Source organism: Sinocyclocheilus anshuiensis, unplaced genomic scaffold, assembly GCF_001515605.1.
Source record: "Sinocyclocheilus anshuiensis isolate Anshui unplaced genomic scaffold, SAMN03320099.WGS_v1.1 scaffold204, whole genome shotgun sequence".
NCBI lineage: Eukaryota > Metazoa > Chordata > Actinopteri > Cypriniformes > Cyprinidae > Sinocyclocheilus > Sinocyclocheilus anshuiensis.
The window spans coordinates 174,412-184,780 of NW_015557064.1; the positions used below are offsets into that span (position 1 = coordinate 174,412).

General features: G+C 37.7%; 1 pseudogene; it reads left to right on the forward strand.

Annotated features, from left to right (window-relative positions):
* The window catches only part of LOC107676553 (sorbin and SH3 domain-containing protein 1-like), a 60,293-nt pseudogene that overhangs the window by 13,615 nt on the left and 36,309 nt on the right, over window positions 1-10,369 (forward strand).

A 10,369-nucleotide genomic window follows, 5' to 3' on the forward strand; every position in this document is an offset into this window, starting at 1 on the left:
GAAGTACTTCTTTGATACCACAGCAAATACTACTAGATTAACTAAGAAAGTTTAAACATGATTAAAGAGACAAGAGAACAGCCAGTAAAAATAAGAACAAATACACAAATTACAAGCATAGATAAATACAACAGAATATGTTACAATTAAAATAAGGTTGGTAGTATTAAATTACAGAAATGTAATAATTAGGGAAAATAACACTGCATAGTGTTCACTGTATAAATTAAATATAGATTTTTATCACAGCTGTTTTGTTGTTTGATGATCATTAATGACAGCAGCAGTATTTATAGGCCGCTGTCCTTTTAAGACCTGATGCACGGATCCGATATAATGATACACATCACATCTGATTTCTTTTTCAGCTGTTTTCATTCACTTGAGACATAACTGACTGCGTTTACCTGAATGATTGTCAAGATGGGTATTTTGTCATAATTTTATGTGTATGTGTCTGTTCAGAGGATTCAGAAGAGGTTTCAGTTCGGTGTTCGCGCGCCGTCTGAAACTTGTATGCACGCTTCATGTGTGTGCGGCTGTGCGCGTAGAGAACAGCGCGCGAGTAACGAATCGAGGTCCCTGTCGCCTTTTCTCTCTGGAATTGTTTAAAATTCGGTTGCTTGTGTAAATACGAACAAATTATAAACTTATACTCTATTATGGTTAAATTTTGCAATTAATCCGCGGATCACATGCGTGCCGAACCGTGGGGCTTGGTCCGTACGGATCAACTACGATCTGTTTAACCACTAGCCAACAGCCCATACTTTATCATATTATTAGTATGACAAACGTCCAGATTTATAACATATTTGGTCTATTATCTTACAGTTATCTTAATATGAAGTGCTTGGCATGCCAGACAGGGATGGAGAGGTGGATGGATAGCAGGATGCTTTAATTCGTTCATGACCTGCTAAGTAGGTGCCACATTCCCAGGTGGCAGGTGCTGACAGGTCCATCTTGGTAGTTGAAAGAGGCAAAGCATTGTTAAGGTTCAGCTCTTTGAAAAGAACAGAACATGATAGTTGGGATTTTTTGTGATAGGCCACAACAAAGGACATTTAAAAGGGTGCCCTCAATGTTTGGGTGCTTGTTAGGTCTTTAAACCAAGTTAAGCTCAGCTGAGGTTCTCTGAAGGTGAAGGTCCTTACAGGTAAGGTGAATCGGAATGATATTAACAAGATTAATGTGCAGAAATAAATCTGTTTCATATGATTATTGACTATTATGGCTTTGAATTTACTTACTAAAACGCCTCAAAGTTTAAGTTAAATCAGGATTATTAGCATATCTTCTACAAAGGCAGCATGTGGAGCAATTCAGAGTATTAAGGATCCTCAAACCGTGTGACTCTTGATTGATGGATTGATGCATGCAGCTGTTATAGTTGGACCTGTTTTTAAATTTACAGTGGAAAATGATTCCCACTTATCTAATTCAATATACTATATAAACATTTAAAATAAACAGCGTATTTGTGTATTATTGAATTACACAATTGCTGTTACGTAACTGTTCAACAACTCAAATTTAGGATGATATCTGTTTTCAAGTGGGTAAATCCAGTGCTAACGGCCTTTTCTGTAAACATCTGAAAGAGTCTTCTATCTATCTATCTATCTATCTATCTATATATATATACTCTTTCATTAAGATATAGGCTCCATTAATTTATCTAATTATTTGGCTAATTAACTAGTTCTGAATTCCTATAGACAGTAACTGTAGGCTAAGTCAATGAGACAGAACATATCGCATAGAGACAGATGGCTAATGTTTACATTGGGATCCATTAGTAATGTTACAGGAATACCTGCAATTATCCAGGACCTCTGTAATATTTTGTATGTCTAAAGAAAGCTCTCATTTGGCAAATAGTAATTAGTATCTAAAATACTAATCATCTAATTTGGCAGATACTTTTATCCAAAGCAACTTACTCCTTTGTTACAGGGCAGAAACATCTGTGCTAAGAGGCATATCCATTGGCAGCTACTGAAACATGCATTTTCATTGACCCATATTTTCTTACTCAGCCAATGTTCTGTAACAGGTCACTTTGTATCTTGTTTCAGTGTGAACCACAGCCATAGGTGTGACACATCAGTTAGAGGGATTGTCAGTCTCCTCATGCATCAGCAGCACCCTCATGCTTATCATATTAGTAGGATTGTTTGTAATGTTATTCTGGCTGGAATTTCACAATCGAGCCAATCGTATTGTTTTCAGATTTTAAATATTTACAGTGGATATAGAAAAGAATCACCCCCTTTAAAATAATCTCATTTTGTTACTTTGCAGCCTGAAAGAAGACGGACATAGTTTGTTTTATCCAGCCTCATTTACTCAGTGCAACTTATAACATTCAAGTGAAAGATGTAACACCAACATGTCAGAAAAAAACCCACCCACTCAAAGCCATTGAAATCAGGCCTAAATATACCAAGCAAGTCAAGCAAGCAATTTCAACAAATAGGCCAGGGTTTGTTTTTTTGGGTGATCACTGCTTAATTGTCATACTTTTCGCTAGGGCTGGGCAGCAGGACGATATATTGTGATAACACTTCTCAAATTGTAAAATAAGATTTTGGTTATATTGCCCACCGTACTTTTTGCACCAGCTTTTTTGCAATTGTAGGAATGCTAAGGAACATATCTTTAAGGTGTTGTTGTTGAGTTGCCGAAATCTTGATTGCCAACCACTCAATATTCTTTGTTCTCTTTCCTGATGACTTGCCGAGCAACACTGTTCCCTGTCTCAGCATCTCCCTTCATCTCTGCTTTCACCCATTTTCATTTGCAGGGCTCTCCAGCAGAGGGCACAGGGAAATTTGATGCAGCCCCTGGTAAGCGTGCCACATTTTCAGTATCTCCATCCAGTTTCTTGAGGTTACACCAGCCTAGCTGGCCTTTAGTTACAATTAAATGGGCATGAATGAAACATGCAATACAAAACAATTACAACACAGATATAGAAAACAACTGAAATATATGATACAGTATGATATTGTTTAAGCCTCTTTTACACCGTTTAAGCTGTAACACCATATTAAGTAATACATAAAAGACAGTAGCAAGGAATAATAGCTGTCTAATGTCTTGATGCAGAAGGCTCATGAGTAAGCAATCACAAACAGACTCTCTCTGTCTTCTTCTCTGGCTTGAGTCATTGTTCAGTGTTCTCAGTATTCTCACTGCCAGGCCCCCTATTTCCTTCCGTTCATCCATCTTTCCTTGATATTTGTGCCAACCTTCAGAGAACACTGTGATTACAGTCTTCCTATAACTTAAAAAGCCCTCAGGTCTCTATATGACCATTATTAGTGCTGTTGTTCTCAATAAAGTCTAACAATAACTCAGTAAAACTAGCTCAGTGGTTCTCAACAAGTGGGTCACAAAATGTCATAGAGGAGGTTAAAAACAATGATAAATGCAATTATAATAGCTCTACTTAGTTTCTTTTTTTGTTTACCACGTCTCATTTATGGATGTATGTGTCTTGCAGCATGTCCACCCTGTCGGGCGCACTGTATCTGCTGTGCAAGTAACACCTTTGAGAATCATGAAGAGTTCCCCTGATCTCATGCCCACTGGTAAGAGCAGCATTTGTAGTATTTGGGGTACTAACGTTATGAGCAATATCCAATGAGTAATATAAAACTTTATTTAGTGCTTTGAAAGAATTTCTTTGCTCTATGTTTTTGCAGAGCTGGACCCTACCCGTGTTTGCAAGGGCAAGGGTGCTGTTACTTTGAGGGCCACACTAGTGCATATCGATGATGAGGATGGCACAAGCCAAGAGCTATCCAAGAACTTTGCCAAAAGTGAGTTGGAAATGTAGGATTTGTCAATAGGAGAGTGCTCTGAATATATTGCACAAAGCAGAACAGTGCCAGACTAATTGTTGTGTGCTGTCATAATGTTACTTATGATATGTTTGTAGTTGCAGATAATGTGCACTAAATGTGCTTTTATTTTTTACTGTACACCCATTAACTGGAAAGATTTCTGTTTACAGGAACGGTGCTTTCTTGAGTTTCCTCTTTTCCTATTACTGAAAAGGTCCATGTTATGTTATTTTAACAGTCAATGGACATGATGTGGTTAGTTGCTAAAATGCACAGTAAATTAGACAGATTTGTATTTTTTTGGAACATACACAGCATTGTCTGACGGTCAACTTCATTGCTTTCATTATCATTCTTAGTGATTTTAATAAAGCTAATCTCACCCGCAAACTGTCTAAATACAGCACATCACATGCCCCACCAGGGACAGCAATATACTGGACCATTGCTACACAGTTTTAAAGAATGCATACCACTCTGTCCCCCGAGTGGCTCTGGGACTCTCTGATCACTGTTTGGTTCATCTTCTACCAGCCTACAAGCAGAAACTTAAATCTGCTAAGCCTGTGGTAAGAACTGTAAAGATATGGACTAATGAAGCAGAATGGGATTTACAAGCCTGCTTTGACTGCACTGATTTGAGTGTTTTTGAGGCTGCAGCCAATGATCTGGATGAGCTCACTGACACCGTGACATCCTACATCAGTTTCTGTGAGGACATGTGTGTTCCAACCAGGACTTATTTAACATATAACAATGACAAACCTTGGTTCAGTGCAAAACTCTAAACAGCTTCGCCAGGCCAACGAGGATGCCTACAGGAGTCGGGACAAAGCCTTGTACAAACAGGCCAAATAAACACTGAATAGGGAGATAAGAGAAGCTACTCTGAAAAGCTGAAAAAACAGTTTTCAAGCAACGACCCTACATAAGTGTGGAAGGGCCTGAAAGCCATCACCAGCTACAAGACCCCATCCCCCAGTACTGTGGAGAATCAACTTTTAGCCGACAGTTTGAGTTTTTACTGTAGGTTCAAAAAGCCTGGTCTCACACCCCACACCCACTCTGACCATCTCACAACACAGCCATCAACACCCTCCCTCCCTCCCCCCTACTGCTTCTCAGCCTGCACTTAAGATCTGTGAAGATAATGTACGCAAAGTCTTCAGGAAACCGAAGATAATGAAAGCCAAAGGCCCAGACGGTGTTTCTCCAGCTTGCCTTAAAGCCTGTGCTGTCCAGCTGTAATCCATCTTCACACTGATCTGCAGCAGATCACTGGAGTTGTGTGAAGTCCCCTTCTGCTTCAAGTCAAGTCAAGTCACCTTTATTTATATAGCGATTATACAATACAGATTGTGTCAAAGCAGCTTTACAGTGCCAAGTAGGAAAATAGTTTGTCAATAATGCAAGAGGACAATAACAAACAGTCCATTTTTCAGCTAAAGTCAGTTCATTGATAATTCAGTGATGTCATCATCCAGTTCTGCTCTCTTCTAATAGTGTCTGTGCAATCAAGCCGACAATCTTGCCAGAAATTAAGTGTCCCCAACTAAGCAAGCTAAAGGCGACAGTGGCAAGGAACCAAAACTTCATCGGTGTCAGAAATGGAGAAACAACCTTGGGAGAAACCAGGCTCAGTCGGGGGGGCCAGTTCTCCTCTGGCCAGATGAAACCAGCATGGTGTGGTTTTATTCCAGGCTGCAACATAGGTCAGATTCTGCAGAGGACTTGTCTGGTTCCTGTGGTCTTGTCCCGATTGCCGTATAGTTGACAAGGTCTTCACAGGGGATCTGTCTCTGGGGTTCGTCTAGTTGACATGGTCTCCGCTGACATTCAGGGCTGTAGAGGTCGTCTCTAGGTGCTGATCCACCATTTGGTCTGGATATGGACTGGATCTGGGTGGCTACAGTGACCATCTGGTCTGGAAGAGGACTGGATTTGGGTGGCTACGGTGACCTCAGAATAAGAATAAAACAGACTAATATTAGCGTAGATACCATTCTTCTTATGATGTAATGAGTACATCGGGTGTTATGGGAAGTGTTCCCGTTTCCGGTTGACCTATTTAATGCAGCCTAATAATCCTTTAACGGATTTGAATTATAGAAATGTGATAGTGTGTTATGTGTATGCCAGGTTAAAGAGATGGGTCTTTAATCTAGATTTAAACTGACAGAGTGTGACTGCCTCCCGAACAACGCTAAGTAGGTTGTTCCAGAATTTGGGCGTTAAATAAGAAAAGAATCTGCCGCCAGCAGTTGATTTTGATATTCTAGGTATTATCAAATGGCCAGAGTTTTGAGATCGCAGTGGACGTGAAGGACTATAATGTGATATGAGCTCACTCAAGTACTGAGGAGCTAAACCATTCAGGGCTCTATAAGTAATTAGCATGATTTTAAAATGTATACGATATTCAATAGGGAGCCAGTGCAGTGTTGACGGAACCGGGCTAATATGGTCATACTTCCTGGTTCTAGTAAGAACTCAAGCTGCTGCATTTTGGACCAGGTGGAGTTTGTTATCAAGTGTGCAGAGCAACCACCCAATAAATCATTACTATAATCTAACCTTGAGGTCATGAACGCATGAATTAACGTTTCTGGATTTGACATTGAGAGCATAGGTCATAATTTAGATATATTTTTAAGATGGAAAAATGCGGTTTTACAAATGCTAGAAACATGGTTTTCAAAGGAAATATTGCTGTCAAATAACACACCTAGGTTCCTAACTGAATAATTGACAGAGCAGCCATCAATTGTTAGACAGTGTTCTAGGTTATTACATTTGGAGTTTTTTCAGAATTTAGCAGTAGGAAATTACTAGTCATCCATTTTTTTTATATCAACTATGCATTCCGTTTTGCGAATTGGTATATATGTTTCATCGGGCCACAAAGAAATATAGAGCTGCGTACCATCAGCATAACAGTGAAAGCTAGCACCATGTTTCTTGATGATATCTCCCAAGGGCAACATGCTGAGTTTATCTACTTACCCTTAAACATACCCAGGTATGTCACATAACCTGCTTTCTGGAATACCCCCCTGGTCTCTGCTATTAAGAAAATTTTAGATATAACATATAAAATGTGAATGTTGCACCAAAACAGGTGCATCATTTAACATTTTAACAGCAAACGTCCTACACTATAATCCAGGGTTTGTATTTTCACTAATCATATGATGTACCAAACATTAACGCAAGTATGTGCTGCAGATTACTTTACTGTTTACTTTCCTGTGTAGGGCCCAGCTAAAATTGCCTATTAGAGGCCTAAATTTTTTTTAGGTATAAAAACTGGTCACGGTTTGGTTGATGACAATAACAAACTCCATATACTATATTACCTTAAAACTCTTGTTTTATTGCTTTATCCATGGTAGTTTTTAAACAAACTATTATTGTTTTTGTTTTAATAACTGCTCTAAAAGCAGCATTCTAGATATCACTTTCCTATTTCCATGGCGATGATCAAGCTTGTCGCTTCACACTAGTTCACACTGTATGAGTGTCATTCTTTTCTTTGTATTTTCTTATTATTCAAAATATTGTTGACTAGATTGTGGACAACTTGAAATGGTGATTCTCAGATATGTTTATTCAAGTGTGTTTCTTGTCTACATAAACACAACAGTGACAGAGAACAGCATTTATTTGAAAATCTAAACCTTTTGTAACAGTGTAAAAGCTTACTGTCACTTTTGATCAGTTTTAAATGCGTATTTAAGAAAAAAAACGGATCCCAAAGTTTTGAATAGTAGTGTATATTGCTGACAACGTTGTAAATATTACATTTTGTAAATAGTATCAAGGTCTGCTTTTCAATTTTAAGCAATATACTTTTTTTTTAATTTCTTTTCTTTTTATTTCACTTTGTGAGAGTTGCAGCTGTAGAAAAAACAGCAAAATGTATTATTTTGACACTGATTATAATCCATTAAAAAATAAAAAGAATTATCAGCTTATTGAGCAGTAGGAAATTACTAGTCATCCATTTTTTTATCAACTATGCATTCCGCGAATTGGTATGTTTCGTCAGGCCGTGAAGAAATATAGAGTATCATCAGCATAACAGTGAAAGATAACACCATGTTTCCTGATGATATTTCCCAAGGGAAACATGTAAAGTATGAAAAGCAGTGGTCCTAGTACTGAGCCTTGTGGTACTCCATACTGTACTTGTGATCGATATGATACCTCTTCATTCGCTGTTGTTGATGACGATCAGATAAGTAAGATTTGAACCATGCCAATGCAATTCCACTAATGCCAACATAATTTTGTAGTCTAGTCAAAAGAATGTTGTGGTTGATAGTGTCAAACACAGCACTAAGATCCAGTAGCACTAATAGAGAAATACAACCACGATCGGATGATAAGAGCAGGTCATTTCTAACTCCGATGAGAGCAGTCTCAGTACTATGATACAGTCTAAATCCTGACTGGAAATCCTCACAGAGACCATTTCTCTCTAAGAAGGAACATAGCTGGAAGCACCTATTTTAGTAGCTTAGATGGAATAGGGTCTAACTTACATGTTGTTGGTTTTGTTGATTTGACAAGTTTATACAATTCTTGCTCTCCTATAGCAGAGAATGAGTGGAATTGTTCCTCAGGGGATCTATAGTGCACTATAGATCAGAACTATCTGATGCGATACTGTGGCTGACAGCTGCATGGTTACAATTTTATCTCTGATAGTATCGATCTTGGAAGTAAAGAAGTTCATAAAGTCATTACTGAACAGTATAAAATCATTTAAAAAGCCAGTTCATGACCCCTTTAAGGCTTTTCTGTATGTAGAAGTACTTTCCCTCCATGCTCCATGCAATACTTCTAGTTTTGTTTTCTTCCAGCTGCTCTCCATTTTCCGGGCTCCGAGTGTGCTCGTTGCTCGTTAGTGTCAGTCTGTTTTCCTTAATATTCTTTAAGCGTAAAGGAGCAACCGTATCTAAAGAAAAGAGAGAGTCCAGTCAGTCTTTGAGATCTGCTACTTCCTTTTATTGTTTTAGGCTATCTCTATTTTCTTATCTCAAAATAGTTTGTGTATGTTTCTAAGTTTTCTTATGTTGATTCTGCTTATGTATGATGCTGATTGTTTTGTAATCATGCTGTAATCATGCTGGGGACTGGTTGAGCATGTCTTTTGTTTTTGTATATTTGTGTGTGTACACGTTTTGTATGGTTTGTATGGTTGTGATGTAATATTTTGTTTTTGTGTTTATAGGACTCCCTTGAAAATGAGATGTTACATCTCAAGGGGCAAATTACATATTTCTATATATTATGCAAAAAGTTTAAAATATTATTTAATTATATTTAGGAAATTTAATAAAATGCTATGCTATACGTGAAATGTTAGCTATGAAATTAGCATTAGCAAGACAAAGGAGATGGCCTTTTATTCCAAAAATATATATACAAAAAAAAACAATACTGTAATTTGCATCACAGAATTCAATTAAACATATACAATATATGAGATGTAATGGAAATTACATTAAGAAAAGAGAAAAAATATTATATTATATTATATTATATTACTAAAAAATAATAGTGTCATTATTTAGCTCAAGTCAGTTTAGAGTTGTTTCTGTTCAAATAGATGATGAATCACATTTTAATCGTGATCGCATTTTCTGCTTCTCTCAATTTGTTAAGCATAATCGTCTGCAATATTTGCCTGCTGGTTATTTTTCCTGAAAATGTTTCACTTTAATATGGCATTTGTGTTAGAGTATTGGTATCAAACCTGAGTCTGCAAGCTTTCTTGGGTCGTAATATAATAATAACAACCCTTATCAAAGTCCACAGGTCCAAAAGTGTCCATACTTGATAAAAAATTAATAAATAAATAAATGTAAAAAAATCTCATAATCTGTAAAAAGTGCTGCCTTTTAGCACTTTTCTTTTTACTTTGAGAAAGAAATGCTTCTTGCTAAAGGCTAATCTACAGTTCAACATGCATACTGTAGTTTTCACTCTACACAGCCAGATCATATTCACTTCATATTCTGGTTTTGAAAGTATTCCACACTTCAAAATCTTCTTTAATCCTCAACAGTTCCCATCTGATAGAACCGGTCTCGAATATGCCAAAAAACCACATATCTATCTATATGGCTATCTGTTGGCAACCAGTTGAGCGTAAACCAATCTTGCACATGGCCCTTGTGATTGAAATCTGTATTTTCTATTACCTCTCTGTAAACAGATGGCATATAAGAAATGCCAGCAGCTTTGAAAATGCCGCCTCCCTGGTTCCTTCCAGTAGGATGAAGTATACAGAATGGGGTTCTTCGTAGTGGTACGGGAATGATTACCCCCAATCTGTCTTAGAGCTGCAAAGCTTCCCTATGGACTGCCATGACAGCTCGGCTCAGAGGACAAAATTTAAAATTTTCACCGAGCAAATTGCCGGCTTGGTGCGATACGGATTTACGCTAATTGACAGATGATGTGTTTCCACAGTTCTTTATGAAAGTTAATTGAAATGAAAGCAGGAC